Below are 20,133 nucleotides of genomic sequence, written 5' to 3' on the forward strand. Positions count from 1 at the left end.
GCAGCACACACTAAAAGTCTTATTTGCATTAAAAGACTTTCACATCGAATTTCCAATCTAATTTTGTACCACATGTTCTACTAATGCACTCAATTCATTCATACTGTTCTCAGTTTGATGCATATTTTGACAGCTGTCTTGTTACCCGTTATTCTACATCCAAAGGAGATGGCCTCATTTATAATCCATTATCTCTCACTGTCTTGTTTATATGTCATCATAAACAATTAAAACTACAGTCGACAAAATGCAATTGTTTCGGCATTTTGTATCACATTATCCAACATGATATGCCTTAATCAGGACAAACATTATATCATCTTTTTAAATGGCTGAAGCGTGCTCAGATTTCAGATGTGGATCAGCAAGACGTATCTCCATAGCATGTTAGCACATTCTACTCTTGCTGCTGAAATTCAAATGTATTGAGTCAACGTATCCATTTAGCTCAAACGGTCCTATTCCTGACACGCCATGCGTCTCAAAAAACATGGAGCCACAGATGCTCGCTTCTACTTCTTATGATCTGTTGACAGCTTTCCAACATCTATACAAGTGTGCGTGGTCCCAACATTCCTAGAAAGATCCTCGGATATCCTTGTGAATCTTAGACCTATTTCCAGCACACATCTGGTGGAAATGAAAGCCTGTGGCTTCATCTTTTTGTGACTTGGTCATTGAGTGTCTTGAAAAAACACTGCTTGATAAAAAAGAACCCTCGTGGATGAAATCACTTGTGAGAAATGGTGGTCGTAACCTACTAAGAGATAAGCTACCTCAATAATTCACATAAAAAATGTGAAACTGAGTAAATTCATGTAAAAGGATTACAAAATAATGTGTGTCCTGAAGAAGGCTTGCTGTCTGCGATAGTGTGATATGGACTTCTGAAATAACTGCATTTTGTTGATTATAGTTTCCATAATGACAACATATGAACCAGATAAAATAAAACAATGAGTTATGCAGGAAGCCATCTTCCTTGGATGCGGACAATTGAGAATGAGATGTCTGTCGAAACGTGTGCAGGAATAGGAGAAAAGTGGGAATGAAGTGTTTACATAGAGGACGTGCCACCACATGCATGCAGTGAATGCATAATGTACCGCTTCCTCATCTTAACTGACATAAGCTCAGACAGACAGTCGCAGTGTAGTCTTGTTCCAATGAGCTTTAACAAGCACTGGTAATGCCAATACTTTTGGTTTATGAATGAAAACGCCTTGTGTCACTGATGGGTTTAGGCACTCAATAGGTCATCATATATGCTCTGTCACTCATACATCCAATCATCCATCCAATGGCTCGTTCTTGGATTCACCCTATGACCCAATCGAAATGCAAGAACATATGGAATAGTGTACGTTCCTCATGGCTGCCCTGCTCCCATCTGTGCTGCTGCCAGCGAAAGGCAAACACCATAAAGTATACAGTTATCTAAGACACTTTTACAGCATTAATGTTATGCGAGTGCCCCTGAAAGTCCAAGCACAAGCGACTGGATAAATAAACAATAGGGTTACAGCTGTGTGCAGAGCAAGCACTTTTTTGCGGAAGCACACAAATTCTGCCCAACCAAATTATGCACTCCTGGCTTCCAGTATGTGGGGGAGCCAAGGCACCTCTCTAGCGATGCTCACATAATTGTCTGGCGACAGCTGTGCTGTCAAGCCAGATCATAACGAGTGGCAATGTCCACTGAATGCTCACGGGACAGAAAGAGATTGGCATAACCTACTGGAACCGGAACTGAAAGGGGTGGGTCCTTCGGACTATGCTGCAAGAACTGATGGCGAAGTGTCCCATAGTTACGCTCATCCTGTGGTCTACAATGCTGCCTGAAATACACAATTCTGCAATGGTACCCGATTCTGAAAGCTCACTTTCTCGACTAATAAGTGTTTGCTGAATAGGTTATTTAGTTCTAGTGTAATGAAAACTTGATTACTGGCCATTTCCAGCAGGAGCTCATGAATCCGCCGACCAGAGAGTGTAAACACACTGATGGACTGGTAAAACTTGCCACCTGGTGTCCTTCTCTTAAACACACACCAGGCTCAAAGACGGCGATAGCGTGGAGGGGTTCCCAGAAAACAGGGACACCAGGCCCCCGAACGAGGCCATCAGACACCGAGCTCAGCCACAAGAGCACCCAGAAATGCAACAAAGCCCCCCTGTGGCACGAAGAGGAAACCTAAAGAGTGCACACGGGCAACCAGTGGGGCAACACAGCCTTAGATCAAGACCAAAATACCACCTAGTGAGAAAGCAGAGGCACACAGTGAGCAACAAAGTAACCCAGTGAGATTTCTCGGGTAGAAAGTGAGGGCACAAGGGCACTTGAGGATGCAACACTACCAAACGAGGCCACAATACCACCCAGCAAGAGCGTAATGTCACCACCCGAGGGTTAAACGTCACCTAGTGAAACCACATGGGCACACAGTGAGGCCATAGGGACACCACCAAGGATGCTTTATCACTCAATGAAGCCATTTAGGAACCTTGTGTGGTCATTCAGCAAGGACACACCACCACCAAACAAGGCCTGCATCTACCCGCCACTGCTTAAATACCATCATCAAGGGTTGAACCATCACCCAGCAAGGCCAAAACATCATCATGGCCGAAAAAACAACCAGGAGCATAGCATGAAAGAAAACACACAGACCTTATAAGGCTGACATGACTCCCGGCATGGCAAAAAATACACCCAGTTGGATAGTAATGGCACCCATCCAACACCACTGTCGTCTTGGAACTCATGATGCAAACCAGGCAACCCAACCTCCATTGACAAAGGTGTGACCAGCCCTAAACAACCTACATTCACCCTTCACCTAGAGTAGCAAAACACGAGTGCTCGTAGCAGTGCGACATAGTAGTAAGTCTGCTACAGTGGCGATCTACCACTCAACTGAGTTTTTATCCTGGACATGCATTAATATTGTGTTCAAAATATTGACTCTGAACAGACTGTCAAGGTAAATATATATTTCCTGGTCTTAACTCCACATCTACGTAGGCTGAGGGTATGGCTGTCCACTGGTGTGAAAGGAATGTATGGAATAGAGACTGCAGGTAAGAACAGGCTTGTTCTGGACTTGGTGCGATTTTTCAGAGCAGCTCGCTGCCCGTTGCACCACTCGTGGTGACTACCTGTATTTCATCGGTTTAAAGAAGATTACTTCCTGCCTTGATTGGTTTACACTTGCTTCTCTTTTCACTTACCAACATACACGAAGTTCATAGGTTATCACACTTTGACCTCATCGGATACAGCTAATCTAGTTATGTCCCTTACCTTATTCTGGCCATTCAGATCCTTCCCAGATTACCACCACCTACAGAATACTCCACCACCGTGGTTAGAAGGCTACAACCATAATTATTATTGAAAAGGTTCCTAGTGAACCAAAGCGGTGTCAGCCGCCAGGTGCACTCAAGCCCAGCAAGTGTGCCCCGTGTACAAAGACCAGGAGTTCCAAGACACCAAAAACGACAAACAATCAGACTGCACCAGGTCAGGCTGATTGCATCACTTTGAGGATCTCGAATAGAAATTTTCAACAGCGATTAGTTTATATTTTAAAGGCAATCGAAAAAGTGTAAAATTATTGATGATTATAAGAGATTACAAATGTAGAAAACAGACTTTGGAGAATCAGAGATTCCTGCCAGCGAATGTTTTGCAGCTCTGAGACCGCTTCCTCCAGGCTCAATTCATAAGGTTTGTCTCAAGACTTCTAATATGGGTTGTCTCAAGACTTCTAATATGGGTTGTCTCAAGACCTCTAATAAAGGGTTGCCTCAAGACTTCTAATAAGGGTTGTCTCAAGACTTCTAATAAGGGTTGTCTCAAGACTTCTAATAAGGGTTGTCTCAAGACTTCTAATAAGGGTTGTCTCAAGACTTCTAATAAGGGTTGTCTCAAGTTCTAGTTCTAGTTCTAGGACACCCCCGCGCCGCACGGCCACCAGCTGCTGCGTGTGCCTCCCCGCATTTGTGCCTTGTTGCCCGGCTGCCGCCGCGTGGCCACGCCCCCTCCTTCGAGCGGCGTGGTCCACTTCTCTCCCTGTGTCCCTGCTGTCTGATTGCTTAGAATTGTTTGTATAGTTGTATTTTGCCTTCTGTATCTCGTCTTTCTCTGCCTGCTGTCTGATTGCTTAGAATTGTTTGTATAATTGTATTTTGCCTTCTGTATCTCGTGTTTTTCTGCCTGCGACTAGCCCTCGCCTTCCCTCCCCGCTCCCCGCCGCTAACCCCGCCCCTTTTCCCTTCTGTACCCTCCCCGCTCCCGCCTCCCAGCTGCTCCGCCCCCCCGCGCACTTCGCCTTATATGGCGACCGTGCGAACGCGCAGCGGTCACGCGCAGCGGGCGCGCCGATTGTGCGCCGAAGGTGCGCCAAAGGTAAGCCCGTCTGCGCCCGTCCGTGCCTGGCCCGCGCCCAGCGCCCGAACCCCTGGCTCCCGAGGACCCCAGCCCACCCGCCAGACGTACGACGCCGCCACCCTCAACGCACTCAACACCGGCCGAACCCCGGGATGCCACCAAGCCACCCCGAGACACACCCACGGACCCTTCAGCTGCCACGCCTGCAAGTTCACCTGCATCCGGACCTGCCTCGCACCAGCACCCGCCAAGTCGAACACCAGCAACACCCACCTCAAGTGCATCCTGCTCAACACCCGCTCCGTCCACAGACACACCATCGAACTCTGGAACCTCCTCGACACCACAGCTCCAGACGTTGCCTTCCTCACGGAGACCTGGATGAACGCCTCTTCAGCTCCCGACATCGCCATCGCCATCCCAGAGGGCTACAAGATCACCCAGAGGGACCGCACCGCCAACCAGATGGGAGGAGGCATCGCCATCATCCACAGGAACACCATCCGTCTCACGACCAGCACCGACAACACCCTGACCACCGCCGAACACCTGCATTTCCAGATCCACACTGACCCGAAGACCACCCTCAGAGGCACCCTGATCTACCGACCTCCGGGACCACGCACCCAATTCAGCGAGGACATCGCCGACTTCGTCAGCCCGCATGCCCTCCCCTCCGCTGACTACATCCTCCTGGGGGACCTCAACTTCCACCTGGAGAACAACAACGACCGCAACACCAGCACCCTGCTCGACAACCTCGCCAATCTTGGACTCAAGCAGCTGGTGTCCACCCCCACCCACCTCGCCGGACACACACTCGACGCAGTCTTCTCATCCAGCACAGACATCGACTTCAGCCACGCCACAGAGCTTCAATGGACGGACCACAGCTGCGTCCACTTCACCTTCAAAAGAACGACGACCCTCCACCACCAGCAACAGGCTGCCCGCAGAAGCTGGAACAAGATCACAGCCGACCAGCTCGCCACCTCCCTGAGCCAGCACCCTCCTGCCAGCTCAGCGAACCCCAGCCAGGCAGCCGACAACCTCACGAAGTGGATCAGCAACTGCGCGGACGAGCTCGCCCCGCTGAGGACCCCGCCCAGCAGACCCGGCAGCAAGAAAGCCCCATGGTTCACCGACGAACTCAAGAGCTCCAAGAAGAACTGCCGAGCCCTCGAGAAAGTCTGGAGAAGGGAACCGGACAACAGGACCACCTTCATGCTTGCCACCCGGAAGCACCATCAGCTGATCCGCGCCGCCAAGAAAAATGCATTCAAGAACCAGCTGGACAACAACGCACACAACTGCAAGGAACTCTTCAACATCGTGAAAGAGCTATCCAACCCCAGCGCAGGAAGCAATGACATCACCCCATCGCAAGACCTCTGCAACTCCCTCGCCTCATACTTCCACAACAAGATCGCGGACATACACAACAGCTTCAACAACCAACCAACGCACACCACGACCGAACAACCACCCCCCACCACCACCCTCCACGCCTGGACTCCGATCAGCACCGAAGACACCATCCGCACGATGAACTCCATCCACTCCGGATCGCCGACCGACCCCTGCCCTCACCACGTCTTAAAATTACCCTCAATAAAAGAGGGGGTAATATGGATGAGAAGAGAAAGGCACGAGAACAATGGTATATTTGCATTTTTAACACGATCAGACAGGGTCTGAATTCACGCGAGGAATGGGAAAAACTTTTAAGATAAATATCTCAAAAGAGAAATATGGCTTATACTTATACATATCCTGTGTCTCACGTTTGATTCACCTATGTGGGTCTGCATTCTTACAACTACCACTAGATATTAGGAGTTCTCCCCTTTACTATTCCCCTAGATTGTATGACACTGTAGGCTCCCACACGTAATAGTTTGTGGTTGTGAGCGTTGATACATGCATTGATATAAGCTTTTAGACTTTACTGTTCAAATTAGGTGTTTTGCAAAGACCTATTAGGCATAAACATACTTCATCCAGTTAAATCATACACTAGGAGAGTTTATTATGTGATTTCACATGTTACCCACTCCGGGTTATCTGTAGTGCAGTAGACTCAAGAATGAGTTTGTTCTCCTTTAAATATAAGACTTGTAGCAATGATATTAATTCTACAAAGGCAATCAATGACAAGATAAATTAGTTGATGTCTTAATGTTATGTAGTGATTCGTTAGTAACATAAATGATGGCTTCATAAATATGACCAATATTAGGTCCTCTCAGTAATTTAAAAAAAAAAAAAAAAAAAAAAAAAAAAAATCCGCATATAACACAAAACTGATTAACTATATATCTATTGGGATGACGATCGCGATCGCTGCCTCTATAGTTCTCGCCATATATACTTAACCACTCTCGAATGGCGGCGCGTTGCGCTATTATGAGTCCGCTTTTCCTTTAACATGATGGCTGTTCCAATCGTACCCACTCCAAGATGGCGGCCAATTTGAAAGGGATTAGCCCTGTTTCAATTTCCATGACCCTATTCACAAGTGGAACCGATTACGGCTTTATAAACAGTTCCAGTATGAGGCTTGAGCTATCGAAGCATCAGACGGAGATTAGAGGCAGGTCGTGAGGCTTTTTAGTCCCGGTAAGTCTGCAGAACCTCTCGGCTCGTCGCACCATTAGGCGCGGGACACTTATAGCATAGTTAAGTAATAGTCGTTTGGCTCGTTAAGGGAGTCGTAACATGAGCCTAAACCCTCCTTATGTATTAGAAATAATATTTTTTTCTATAACGGGGAGCGGGCTTGCCTTTCATATTATTAGGGTTAGATAAACAACACTGTTAGAGCGTTTGAGGCTCGTGCTATCGAAGCATCAGACCGATATTAGAGGCAGGTGGTGAGGCTTTTCAGTCCCGGTAAACCTGTTGAACCACTCGGTTCGTTGCACAATTTGGCGCGGGATATTAACAGCGCAGTTAAGCAATATTCGTTTGGCTCTTCAATGGTGACCTAACATGAGCCTAACCCCCCTCATGTATTACAAACATTTCCCTCTATAACGGGGAGTGGGCTTGCCCTCTATATGATTGGGGTTAGATAAACAACACTGTCAGAGCGCTTAGACCAACATATTTAGCTCGGACTTCACGGTAATCAATTGAGCGCATACTATTTTCCCCACAGACAACCGACATTCCAAGTGGACCATTAATCAAATACGGCGTTTCTCTTGGACTTAAGCTGGTGTCACAAGGAGTCCCATAGCCTCTGTGGGTTACAAAACTTGGACCTTAGCATTCAGGTACTTTTCGTTTGAAATTCAGAATAGGTGTTTTTTTTCAGTTCCACCCTAGTTCATGTTATTCAGAAATTAACTAGGGTTCCCTTTCTATATTTACAGTGCAACTATTGCGGCACGGAACGTTTTTACAACTTTTCATCGAGTGAAACACAGGTGCCATCTTTAAGGATCTTAAAAGGTACTAAGTTTAAGGAGGGCATGATTGGTCCCTACACACAGCTCTATATGATGAGATAATACATATGTATTCTAATACATTTTTCTAGGGAGGAGACTGCCCCCCATCACAGAAAGTAAAATAGTACGATATACTCTGTGGTTGAAAGCTGTTACTGATGAAGAAATGACAATTTGAAGTCTCCGGCACACCCTCAATTAGGTGGGTAGTTCTGCTTAACAATAGATGTATGAGACCTGCATGCATAATACAAGTGTATATATGGAGCTTTGGGATTGTTTTAGAGTGCATGGGTATGGCATCAATTTGGAGGACGAGAATGTGGTATTTAGAATCATCGTGTTTTTTTAATGATGGTGTCTGCTTATTGTAGTTAGGGTGTTTGTTACCCCTTCATTGGACATTATTAGCATCGTATAAACATGTAATTTAAACTAAGAAATGCTATAATCATATAGCACAAGTATTTGATATGTGTATATATATAAAAAATGTGTTTTATTTTGATCTTCTAGATATAGTATTTGTGGGAGTTGTGTTACAAGCATTTGTGCTAGCCTGGAGAAGGTGGGAAATCATAAGACACCACCAAAACGCGTCGCTTTTTTGTACAGACTTTTTGGGAAGGACTTACACGATTCTGAACACCAAGAAAGTATCAGGTTCACAAAGGCACAGGCAATATCTCTGGATACAATAGAAAGAGAAACTTGACATGCTTATGAAATATGCATTTATGAACTTGTCTGTTTTGAGCTATGCATCTTTGAGTGTCTGTGAGAGATTTATACTATAAGACATCGTTTCTTATGTACTTCCCTTAAAATCTTTTTGTCTCCCTCATGGAATTTGTGATAAATTGTTTTTAATGTTTTTAATGTTTTTATGATATAAATAATAAACACATTGATTATTCTATATATATTACCTTTCCGGACTCCTATTGGTGCTAATACCTGGCTCGTGTGAGTGAATGTGAATGAACGGATGTATGCTACATAAGATACCCAAGGGGGTCTTGTTTATTTGACATAGTGTCTCACCACGTCTTCAACAGGGCCGACGCTGTCATCGCACCCCACCTGCGAGACATCATCAACACATCCTTCGACACCGCCACCTTCCCTGAGAGCTGGAAGCACGCCAAACTCAGCGCTCTACTCAAGAAACCCACAGCGGACCCCACCAAACTCAAGAATTACCGCCCCATCTCGCTCCTCCCGTTTCCAGCCAAAGTCATCGAGAAGACCGTCAACAAGCAGCTGGCCGCCTTCCTTGAGACGAATGGATCCCTCGACCCCTCACAGTCTGGCTTCCGAGCCAACCACAGCACCGAGACCGCCCTCATCGCCGCCACCGATGACATCCGAGCCCTGATGGACAACGGAGAAACAGCGGCCCTCATCCTCCTAGACCTCTCCGCGGCATTCGACACTGTCTGCCACCGCACCCTAGTACAGCGCCTCAACAACGTCGGAATCCAGGAGAAGGCTCTGGAATGGATCATCTCCTTCCTCGACGGAAGAACACAGAGAGTCCGCCTACCACCGTACAAGTCAGAGGCCACCGAAGTCATCTGCGGCGTCCCTCAAGGATCCTCGCTGAGCTCCACCCTCTTAAACGTCTACATGAGCCCCCTCGCGGCCATCGCACGCCAACACAACCTCAGCATAATCTCCTACGCCGACGACACCCAGCTGATCCTCTCCCTGACCAACGACCCCGCCGCCGCCAGAGCCAACCTGCACGAAGGAATGAAAGAGGTAGCCGAGTGGATGACGACCAGCTGCCTGAAACTGAACTCAGACAAGACGGAGGTCCTCATCCTGGGCTCTTCACCCTCCGCCTGGGACGACTCCTGGTGGCCTCCCGCCCTGGGCACCGCACCCAAACCAAACAGACCACGCACGCAACCTGGGCTTCATCCTGGACTCCTCCCTCTCCATGACCAGGCAAGTCAACAACGTCTCCTCGGCGTGCTTCAACATCCTACGCATGCTACGGAAGGTCTTCTGGTGGATCCCCACCGAGACCAGGAAGACCGTCACCCAGGCCCTCGTCACTAGTCGACTGGACTACGGCAACGCCCTCTACGCCGGTACCACCGCCAAGCTCCAGAAGAGACTCCAGCGGATCCAGAACGCCTCAGCCAGACTCATCCTCGACATCCCACGAACCAGCCACATCTCCGGACATCTGAGAGACCTACATTGGCTCCCCGTCAACAAAAGAATCACCTTCCGCCTCCTCACCCACGCACACAAAGCCCTACACGACCAAGGCCCGAGCTACCTCAACAACCGAATCAACTTCTACGCTCCCAAACGCCACCTCCGATCAGCCAACCACGCCCTCGCCGCCGTCCCCCGCATCCGAAGAGCGACCACAGGAGGAAGGTCCTTCTCCTACCTGGCCGCCAAGACCTGGAACTCCCTCCCGACCGACCTGCGCCTGACACAAGACCACCTCTCCTTCAGGAAGAAGCTGAAGACCTGGCTGTTCGAGCAGTAGCGGCACCCCCCTCCCCCCAGCGCCTTGAGACCCTACGGGTAAGTAGTGCGCTCTATAAATGTCTTTGATTGATTGATTGATCAAGACTTCTAATAAGGGTTGTCTTTCTAATAAGGGTTGTCTCAAGACTTCTAATAAGGGTTGTCTCAAGACTTCTAATAAGGGTTGTCTCAAGGCTTCTAATAAGGGCTGTCTCAAGGCTTCTAATAAGGGCTGTCTCAAGGCTTCTAATAAGGGTTGTCTTTCTAATAAGGGTTGTCTCAAGGCTTCTAATAAGGGTTGTCTTTGTAATAAGGGTGGTCTCAAGACTTCTAATAAGGGTTGTCTCAAGACTTCTAATAAGGGTTGTCTCAAGACTTCTAATAAGGGTTGTCTCAAGGCTTCTAATAAGGGTTGTCTCAAGGCTTCTAATAAGGGTTGTCTCAAGGCTTCTAATAAGGGTTGTCTCAAGGCTTCTAATAAGGGTTGTCTCAAGGCTTCTAATAAGGGTTGTCTCAAGGCTTCTAATAAGGGTTGTCTCAAGGCTTCTAATAAGGGTTGTCTCAAGGCTTCTAATAAGGGTTGTCTCAAGACTTCTAATAAGGGTTGTCTCAAGGCTTCTAATAAGGCTTGTCTCAAGACTTAAAAAAAGGCTTGTCTCAAGACTTAAAAAAAGGCTTGTCTCAAGACTTCTAATAAGGGTTGTCTCAAGGCTTCTAATAAGGGTTGTCTCAAGGCTTCTAATAAGGCTTGTCTCAAGACTTAAAAAAAGGCTTGTCTCAAGACTTCTAATAAGGGTTGTCTCGAGACTTAAAAAAAGGCTTGCCTCAAGACTTCTAATAAGGGTTGTCTCAAGACTTATAATAAGGGTTGTCTCAAGGCTTCGAATAAGGGTTGTCTCAAGGCTTCGAATAAGGGTTGTCTCAAGGCTTCTAATAAGGGTTGTCTCAGGACCTCTAATAAGGGTTGTCTCAGGACCTCTAATAAGGGTTGTCTCAGTACTTCTAATAAGGTTTGTCTCAAGGCTTCTAATAAGGGTTGTCTCAGGACCTCTAATAAGGGTTGTCTCAGGACTTCTAATAAGGGTTGTCTCAAGGCTTCTAATAAGGGTTGTCTCAGGACCTCTAATAAGGGTTGTCTCAAGGCTTCTAATAAGGGTTGTCTCAGGACTTCTAATAAGGGTTGTCTCAGGACTTCTAATAAGGGTTGTCTCAAGGCTTCTAATAAGGGTTGTCTCAAGGCTTCTTACGTAGTGATGCATTCTTTGGGAAACTGCTGCTTAATGTACCCTCCCATTTCCTCAAGTTAAAGACTCATGATGTGATCCACCAATCAAAAAGGTGCTTTTAATACATCAAATCTACGACTGTCTTTAAATTATCTATAGATCTCTGATTTAGGATGACTGGGGTTTATTCCAGATGTTAGCACCCCATAACCTGAACAGACTTTGTGTTTTATTGCCCTTTATACAATTTTAGAATCAGCATAAGCTGTGAGTGTGGTGGTGTGTGCCAATGTCACCTTCTCTGGAATAATTTTCTTCCATATCTCCACCTCCAGGCGAGTGCCACGGTCCAGAGGTTGGACTTTACCAGAACCTTATAAACATTCCATAGAGAGAGGACGCCACATCCATAACACACTCTCGAAGACACAATACATCATCGACCAGAGCTCTGAACTTAAATTAAGGATTTTCTGGGCCCACCCCTTCAAGGGATATTGTAAAGCATGTATGTTCTTTAGCAATATGTTTAGGTCAATACATCACTATCAAAAGTATGTAACCATGTGTTTTGTGACCATCAGTTGACTGACAAGGAAGGCAATTGGCGACCCCGCCCATGATTGGGTCTTCTGGATCATGAATGTGCTGAGCTGGGATGGGTTTCAATGGCCCTCAGCAGTGACTCACCAGTAGGCTGGGAGACTCTGGGAAGGCACAGACCTCATGTCATTTGTTGAGTGACAAGGAAGACCAATGGTGACTTCGACCCTGTTGTGCCTTCTGGATCATTGATGTGTTGAGCTGGTATGGGTTTCAATGGCCCTCAGCTGTGACTCAGTGTCAGAACAGAAGTAGGCTGGGGGACTCTTGGGAGGCACAGATCTCAAGCCATTCGTTGAGTGACGAGGGTGACCAATGGCAACCTCGCCCTTTTTTGGTCTTCTGTATCATGGTTGAGTAGATCTGGGGTACGTTTTAATGGGCCTCGGCCATGACTTAATCCCTGAGCCTACAGGTGGGGTCTCCAAGGTCATATACTCGGGTGATGAGGAAGACCTTGGCGGCCTTGCCTTTGTTCGATCTTCTTTATCAAGGTTTAGTCGATCAGGGATCGGTTTCAATGGCCCACGGCCATGACTGAATCTCTGAGCCTACTAGTGGGGTCTCCAAGGTCATATACTCGGGTGATGAGGAAGACCTCGGCGGCCTTGCCTTTGTTCGATCTTCTTTATCATGGTTTAGTCGATATGGGAGGGGTTTCAATGTCCCTCGCCCAGGACTGAATCTCTGAGCCTACTGGTGGGGTCTCCAAGGTCATATACTCGGGTGATGAGGAAGACCTCGGCGGCCTTGCCTTTGTTCGATCTTCTTTATCATGGTTTAGTCGATCTGGGAGGGGTTTCAATGGCCCTCGGCCAGGACTGAATCTCTGAGCCTACTGGTGGGGTCTCCAAGGTCATATACTCGGGTGATGAGGAAGACCTTGGCGGCCTTGCCTTTGTTCGATCTTCTTTATCATGGATTAGTCGATCTGGGATGGGTTTCAATGGCCCTCGGCTAGGACTGAATCTCAGAGGACCAGTAGGCTGGGAGCACTTGGTAGACACAGACCTCATGCATTCATTGAGTGACAAGGAAGACCAACGGCGACCTCAATCTTGTTGGGTCTTCTGTATCACGTCTCTGTTGAGCTGGGGTGGGTTTCATTGGCCCTCCCCTTTGACTCAGCCTCAGATCACCTATCGGCTGGTCAGGCCTCACGCAGTTTGTTTGCTGGTGAGGTTGACCAATGGTGTTCTGGCTTACCGACAGGCACAGCACTCAAAGAGCCATGAGTCCACACTGTCCGTTCCGGACGCACTGCTCGACTACTGTGCTTTGTTTCTCCTCACTCTTCCCGACTCATGGACAACAACGCAGCTCTGCAGTGCCCGGCTGACCCCGCGCATCAAAAACAGCAATTTGTCACCGCCATGGAAATGGCTGGTGATATTTGCCTCTAATTGGCTTATTTATTTCTCGTCTCCCTCTTTCGCCTGCGACGGCCAATCAACTGAACCAGGATAACTGCAACACACGGAGACATTCATTTCACGCCACCCCTAAGAAGAAAATGCATTAACAATATGGTAATGACTGTGACCACCCGACCCATGGAGAGACCGCAATTACAAATAAACTTCACAAAGCGTCGAGGAGCCACTGGGAGCCGGCGGTTGAGGGCAGTCACTTGTCACAACAAAGTGCCTTCAGAAGCATATACAGGCGCTTGATAAGGCGGGCAGAGAGAGAAAGGGCAGTCCCTGAGCTCCCCTGGCACACTATCTGACCACCAGGACTGGTGGCATCCCAGGACTTCAAAGCTTGCCACCTGCCCCAAGATGAGGGGTGCTGGGCCACCAGCAGGCAGAAGAGTGGCCAGAGAGAGCTTTGCAAGGGGTCAGCGGTGCCTGAGGAAGCGGCCTTTCTTCTTTTGCTTCACAATGTTCAATCCGCTCCAGTTTTTTGTAAGAAGTCAAAAAAAATCCCACTGATTGATACATGAATATTTCTTTAGCATTGAGCACTAGTTTCAACCCTCCTCGGAAAATTTTAAATCAATAAGAAAGACCGAATGGAATAGTTTGTTTTCTGTAACTGGGCTCTGATGTGCTTAAGTGGCAGAGGTGTGGCACAGCGGCCAGAGCGGCTGACTCCGGAGCGCAGGGCTCAGGGTTCGATCTCCGGCACCGGCGGCAGCTCAGCATCCTGTCACTCAAGGCAACCGCTCACTTAATCTCCCCAATTTACCCCCAACGCCCTTAGGGGTAAAATACTGTCGCGCTTTACAAAGCTAGGATTCATTAATTAATAAACCACACTTGTTTCCGCTATACTATTAAATAAAACAAACACATATGTATGTATGACACAGAACAGACCGCAGAGTAACAAAACTCAAAGCGCTCAGAGGCGGGGGTGGGGATGAGGCTGAAAAAGACCCGGGGGACCCTGCCCAGGGGCGCTGTGGTTCGCGAGCTCACGAGTAACTGCCCTTCAATTCCTTGTAATCGGATTACACCTACAAAGCGTCGGAGGGCGGAGGTAATTGGAAACTGTCATTCGGAAACCTCCGAGTCGAACGGGAGGCTGGCGCTCTTGAGTCGGGAACAGCTGAGACCCGGGGGATTTCATGCCACAGAGAAACTCAAATCCATTAAATTACCATTCGGGATTTTCTTCCATAAACCTAAAATCCACAGCTCAACATTTTCCAGTAAAACCCTGGAAAAAATGTGCCATAAGTACATTTATTTATTCAGAAACCCGAAGCAACCATTCTCCCCGGCACAGGCCAACAGATAAAACGCAATTAATACTGAAATACATTTTAAAATCAATTAATAGTCATCTCATTGGTTAACTGTGACTCAACGGTGAATACTTTTAAAAGTAAAGTTAACAGTCTCGCATGTATACATCCCGAACCATAGCACTGCCTTCCTCCCCGCACCCCACAAGGATTCCTTTGTGGCCCTCAGGAGCCTGAGGCTGCCATGAGCCCCTCGTCTCAATAATAATTCTACAATGTTCGCTTCCACTGGCTTGTTTTAAGAACAGTTCATCTCTTTGCTGTACATGTTGCAAGTGGAAAACCAACGTCGTTTTTAACTGGCTGAAGCCCCCTAACCCACAACATTTCAGATATATACATTGAGAGTTTCTGGGACAGCAGTTTTGCCATTTATCATATTTTTACTTTTTTTTCCAACATGTGGTAATTTTTTTTTCAAAACTAGAGGTGAATCTCGCCAACGTTTTAGAGGCCCCCTTATAAAAAAATGTGATACTCACGACATAGTCCTATTTTCGAGCATGAGGTTGGCGAGCCTTTCTAAAGTTTCACTTGCACTATATATATATATTATCTACTGGCGGTCGCCAGTAGATAGTTATAGTTAGGACCGTGTTTCCATAGGAAATCTGAAAATTCTATTTTGAATAACTTTGGCGCCGGTTGACGAATCCTCGCGAAATTTTCAAAACTAATGGGGCGCTCCACTCAGCTCCTACCCTGAAAGTCTCGGGGTGATTCGTCAAGCGGGGGCTGAGAAAAAAAAGGGGGTCCCAAAACGCGTTTTCCCCATGCATTTTCCCATAGGACCTTTAGTCGAAGGTACAGCCCGAACGGCTGAACAGAATTACTTGAAATTTGGCAGAGAGGTAGTCCTCAGGTCAGGCATGTGCCTTTTGCATATATGGTGTCAATCTGTTCAGTAGTTCCTGAGAAAATTGCAGTTAAAAGCATATAAATATCTATAAGCGCGCACGGTGCCGTGCGCGAGCGTAATTCTGATTTGTGGATACATGTCAGTCAACATTCGAATCGGTCGAAATCAGGAAGTGTCGGCCTCCATTTTGTGTGTTTGGTGTGTGACAGTGAAAAAGAAAGGTGGAGAACGTGAAAAGGGGGCAGGGTAGAAAGTTCCTGACCCCCGAGCCTTTGTCAGGGGGTACCTGAAGGACCCCGAAGGGTGAAAAAAACATTTTTTTTCAAAAATTCGCGGGGTGCGCACACGGTGAAAAACCTTTAAAAAAACATTTTAAACAAGCCATTCCATATTACAGGATACAGTCAATCTATAACTATATACATAGGTAGTTTATTGTAAAATAAATATATAAAAAAATATAATAATACATACATAACTTAGCATTTAATAAACCTTACAAATTCACTTAAAAAACCATAGGTTTCACACACGTTATAGTTAGGAATTAGCATTTAAAAAACCTTGCAAATTCACTTAAAAAACCATAGGTTTCACACATGTTATAGTTAGCTGGACATTTCACTCGTAAAAAACCATTGAAATTCCCCCGTTATAGTTAGTTCAGATAACTATAACTCGCGCGACCGCCACTCTATCACAAGGATGATGTCATCAGTGATGTCATGAGTGATGCCACTGACCATGTCATGAGTGATGTAATATGTGACATCATGAGCAGTGGATTGCGGGCGCGCGAGTTATAGTTATCTGAACTAACTATAACGGGGAAATTTCAATGGGTTTTTTACGAGTGAAATGTCCAGCTAACTATAACATGTGTGAAACCTATGGTTTTTTAAGTTAATATATATATACATAAATACATACATACACACAGAGAGATAAGTATACAAATTATCCTTTGGTTTCGTGCACACATTTAGTAAAGTGCAAGCAATGCTTTGTGGTACAATCCAAAGTTTAAGGTGAAACAATGTTGCAGGGTTCCGCTCAGCACATTAAGGACCCACAGGCCGGTGCAGAAATGTATTAAGTATCACGAAACAAGGCTACATCTTGATAGTCCGCTTGTTTCGACCCACATATGGGCCTTCTTCAGGAGTCACCCATATCTATAACTGTAGCATGGACTTTATGTAAAAGGGGGTTACAATATTCTCAGAATGTGAAGGCAAATTCAAGCAGAGCTCGTTTGCACGGACTTTGACCACACACGCCGCGCTCTGAGCATACAACTTGTCGTCCGGCCACACTTTGCACCGAGCCCTTAAGCGCTCTGAATCCGATGCACCCAGACTTCAACTGTAACCTCTGGTCATGCCCTGAGCCCAGCCCCCTTACCGCAAGACCTAATATTGACAACTTTGTAATAAGGGAAACTACTTGTAACTGTAACAAGCATTGGCATAGCCAATAGGTCTCGCCTTTGGGACCTTATAAGTGTTTAGCCATGCAACACTTGCATAACTAAACACTTATAAGGTTCCAAAAGCGAGACCTATTGGCTATGCCAATGCTTGTTTTAACTGCTGCAATCTATTGAAGCCTCACGGAGAACATCAAAGCGGCCTTGGGGCCGGAAAGCGATCAGACATCAAAGCGGCCGCGAAAGTGAAGGTAATCGCGGTAAAGCGCGACGCACCCGCGCACATGCACTGTAGCTCTAGGCTGGCCTGGTAGCACTTTTTGGAGCCCTCACAAAATGTCTTGCCAGGCCAGCGCATGCGCTGGGTCAGGCGAGACCTAAAAATGACAGTGGGATTCAGCTACTCTAGAAACATTGTAAATCTGCTCCCACTTTGTTTACACACAGACACAGGCCACCGAGTGTACATAAGCGAGCAGAGCAGTTTGATCGAGCCTTGGAAGCTGCAAGAAACACCTCTGTGGCACCAACCCTTCAACACTGCAAACACCTGCCCACCACCCTAGGATACAAGACGCAAAACATTCATGCAGGACAAGAAATCCCCTTTCCTTTCAATCTCATCTTGGACCAATGGGGCGAAGGCATCGGCTATTTTGAACACTGGAAATACCCTTTCTTCCCATCCCCGCCTGGTCCCTCCTCTTTCTTTACTCCCCTTCTCTGGGTCTACTCTATGACTCCTTACCTCTTCTCGCCTCTCCCTTCCTTACTCTGCTGTCATTCAAGGGTTACAGCCTGATTGTATCTTTTATCCACACTTCTCGCATATGTAGGTACCGTTCTAAGTAAAGCGCTGTAATACTCTCCACCTCTGCCTTCTAAACAACAACCCTGAAGCCGCTCCTACAGGGCACAAGGGGTCCAACCGGTCTTCTGAACCATGCCCCCTGGACTTCCCAAACCCCTGCATGGACACCCTTTTTTGAAGGTTTCCCTCCCTCGAGGCTGGCACTCATGGTCTCAGTACAGGGATGAAGCGCACCGTTTTGGTAGGAAGTGGAATCCGGTGAGCCAGCCAACAAACATCTTACATCCAAACTCTGCATCTCAGACAAGATTACAGAAGGAGAATTCAATGCAAGAATGTCAGTCTTTTGTAGAAGACCACTCTGCCCTCCATGAACATCAGTCTTGCAGAGAACACCCACTCTGCCCTCCATGAACATCAGTCTTTTGTAGAAGACCACTCTGCCCTCCATGAACATCAGTCTTGCAGAGACACCCACTCTGACCTCCATGAACATCAGTCTTGCAGAGACACCCACTCTGCCCTCCATGAACATCAGTCTTGCAGAGACACCCACTCTGCCCTCCATGAACAACAGTCTGTTGTAGAAGACCACTCTGCCCTCCATGAACATCAGTCTTGCAGAGAACACCCACTCTGCCCTCCATGAACAACAGTCTGTTGTAGAAGACCACTCTGCCCTCCATGAACATCAGTCTTGCAGAGACACCCACTCTGCCCTCCATGAACAACAGTCTGTTGTAGAAGACCACTCTGCCCTCCATGAATATCAGTCTTGCGTAGACACCCACTCTGTCCTCCATGAACATCAGTCTTGCAAAGACACCCACTCTGCCCTCCATGAACATCAGTCTTTTGTAGAAGACCACTCTGACCTCCATGAACATCAGTCTGTAGAAGACTACTCTGACCTCCATGATTATCAGTCTTGCAGAGACACCCACTCTGCCCTCCATGAACAACAGTCTTTTGTAGAAGACCACTCTGCCCTCCATGAACATCAGTCTTGCAGAGAACACCCACTCTGCCCTCCATGAACAACAGTCTGTTGTAGAAGACCACTCTGCCCTCCATGAACATCAGTCTTGCAGAGACACCCACTCTGCCCTCCATGAACAACAGTCTGTTGTAGAAGACCACTCTGCCCTCCATGAATATCAGTCTTGCGTAGACACCCACTCTGTCCTCCATGAACATCAGTCTTGCAAAGACACCCACTCTGCCCTCCATGAACATCAGTCTTTTGTAGAAGACCACTCTGACCTCCATGAATATCAGTCTTGCGTAGGCACCCACTCTGACCTCCATGAATATCAGTCTTGCGTAGACACCCACTCTGACCTCCATGAATATCAGTCTTGCGTAGGCACCCACTCTGTCCTCCATGAATATCAGTCTTGCGTAAACACCCACTCTGACCTCCATGAATATCAGTCTTGCGTAGACACCCACTCTGACCTCCATGAATATCAGTCTTGCGTAGGCACCCACTCTGTCCTCCATGAATATCAGTCTTGCGTAAACACCCACTCTGACCTCCATGAATATCAGTCTTGCGTAGACACCCACTCTGTCCTCCATGACGGTCAGTCTTGCGTAGACACCCACTCTGTCCTCCATGAAGGTCAGTCCTGCGTGGACACCCACTCGGTCCTCCATGAACGTCAGTCTTGCATCCAGGGCCAGACTGGCCATAGCGGGCATCAGGCATTTCCCCAGGAGGCTGGAAGGGAAGGTGCTGGTTTTGCAGCGATGCTGCTATTTCGACCACCCAGTAACAAAAGCAGGAGGGGGCTGGTTTGTCAACGTTGCTAGGGCTGGTTTGCATTCTCAGTCTGGCCTTGCTTGCGTCCTCCATGACGTCAGCCAGGGTTCAGCTCTTCCTGTAGAGGTAAGACTCCTGTTTTGGACCTCAAAGAAGATCTCACATCTTTGGGTGTAGACTAGGCCAAAGGGCAACCTCGACTAGACGGTCCATGACCTGGGACTCAATGGATCGTGACGTACTCCTGGATCAACCAGATTGACGGGACATCCCCCGTCTCATACCTTGATCACACTTGAGATATATGGAAACACGTCACCATTACACCATGAAACAAACAGGTGCCA

General features: G+C 47.2%; 1 protein-coding gene and 1 long non-coding RNA gene across 10 annotated transcripts in view; one reads left to right on the forward strand and one right to left on the reverse strand.

Moving 5' to 3' along the window:
• The window catches only part of ARVCF (ARVCF delta catenin family member), a 657,174-nt gene that overhangs the window by 280,596 nt on the left and 356,445 nt on the right, over positions 1–20,133 (reverse strand). The gene's annotated exons all lie outside the window — the stretch shown is intronic.
• LOC146783229 (uncharacterized) lies at positions 6,918–8,695 on the forward strand. Its single transcript, XR_014970504.1, has 5 exons — positions 6,918–7,012; positions 7,554–7,671; positions 7,771–7,849; positions 7,938–8,050; positions 8,365–8,695. It is a non-coding gene; the product is annotated as an uncharacterized LOC146783229 (long non-coding RNA).

The sequence above is a fragment of the Triturus cristatus genome, chromosome 11 (assembly GCF_964204655.1).
Source record: "Triturus cristatus chromosome 11, aTriCri1.1, whole genome shotgun sequence".
Classification (NCBI taxonomy): Eukaryota; Metazoa; Chordata; class Amphibia; order Caudata; family Salamandridae; genus Triturus; species Triturus cristatus.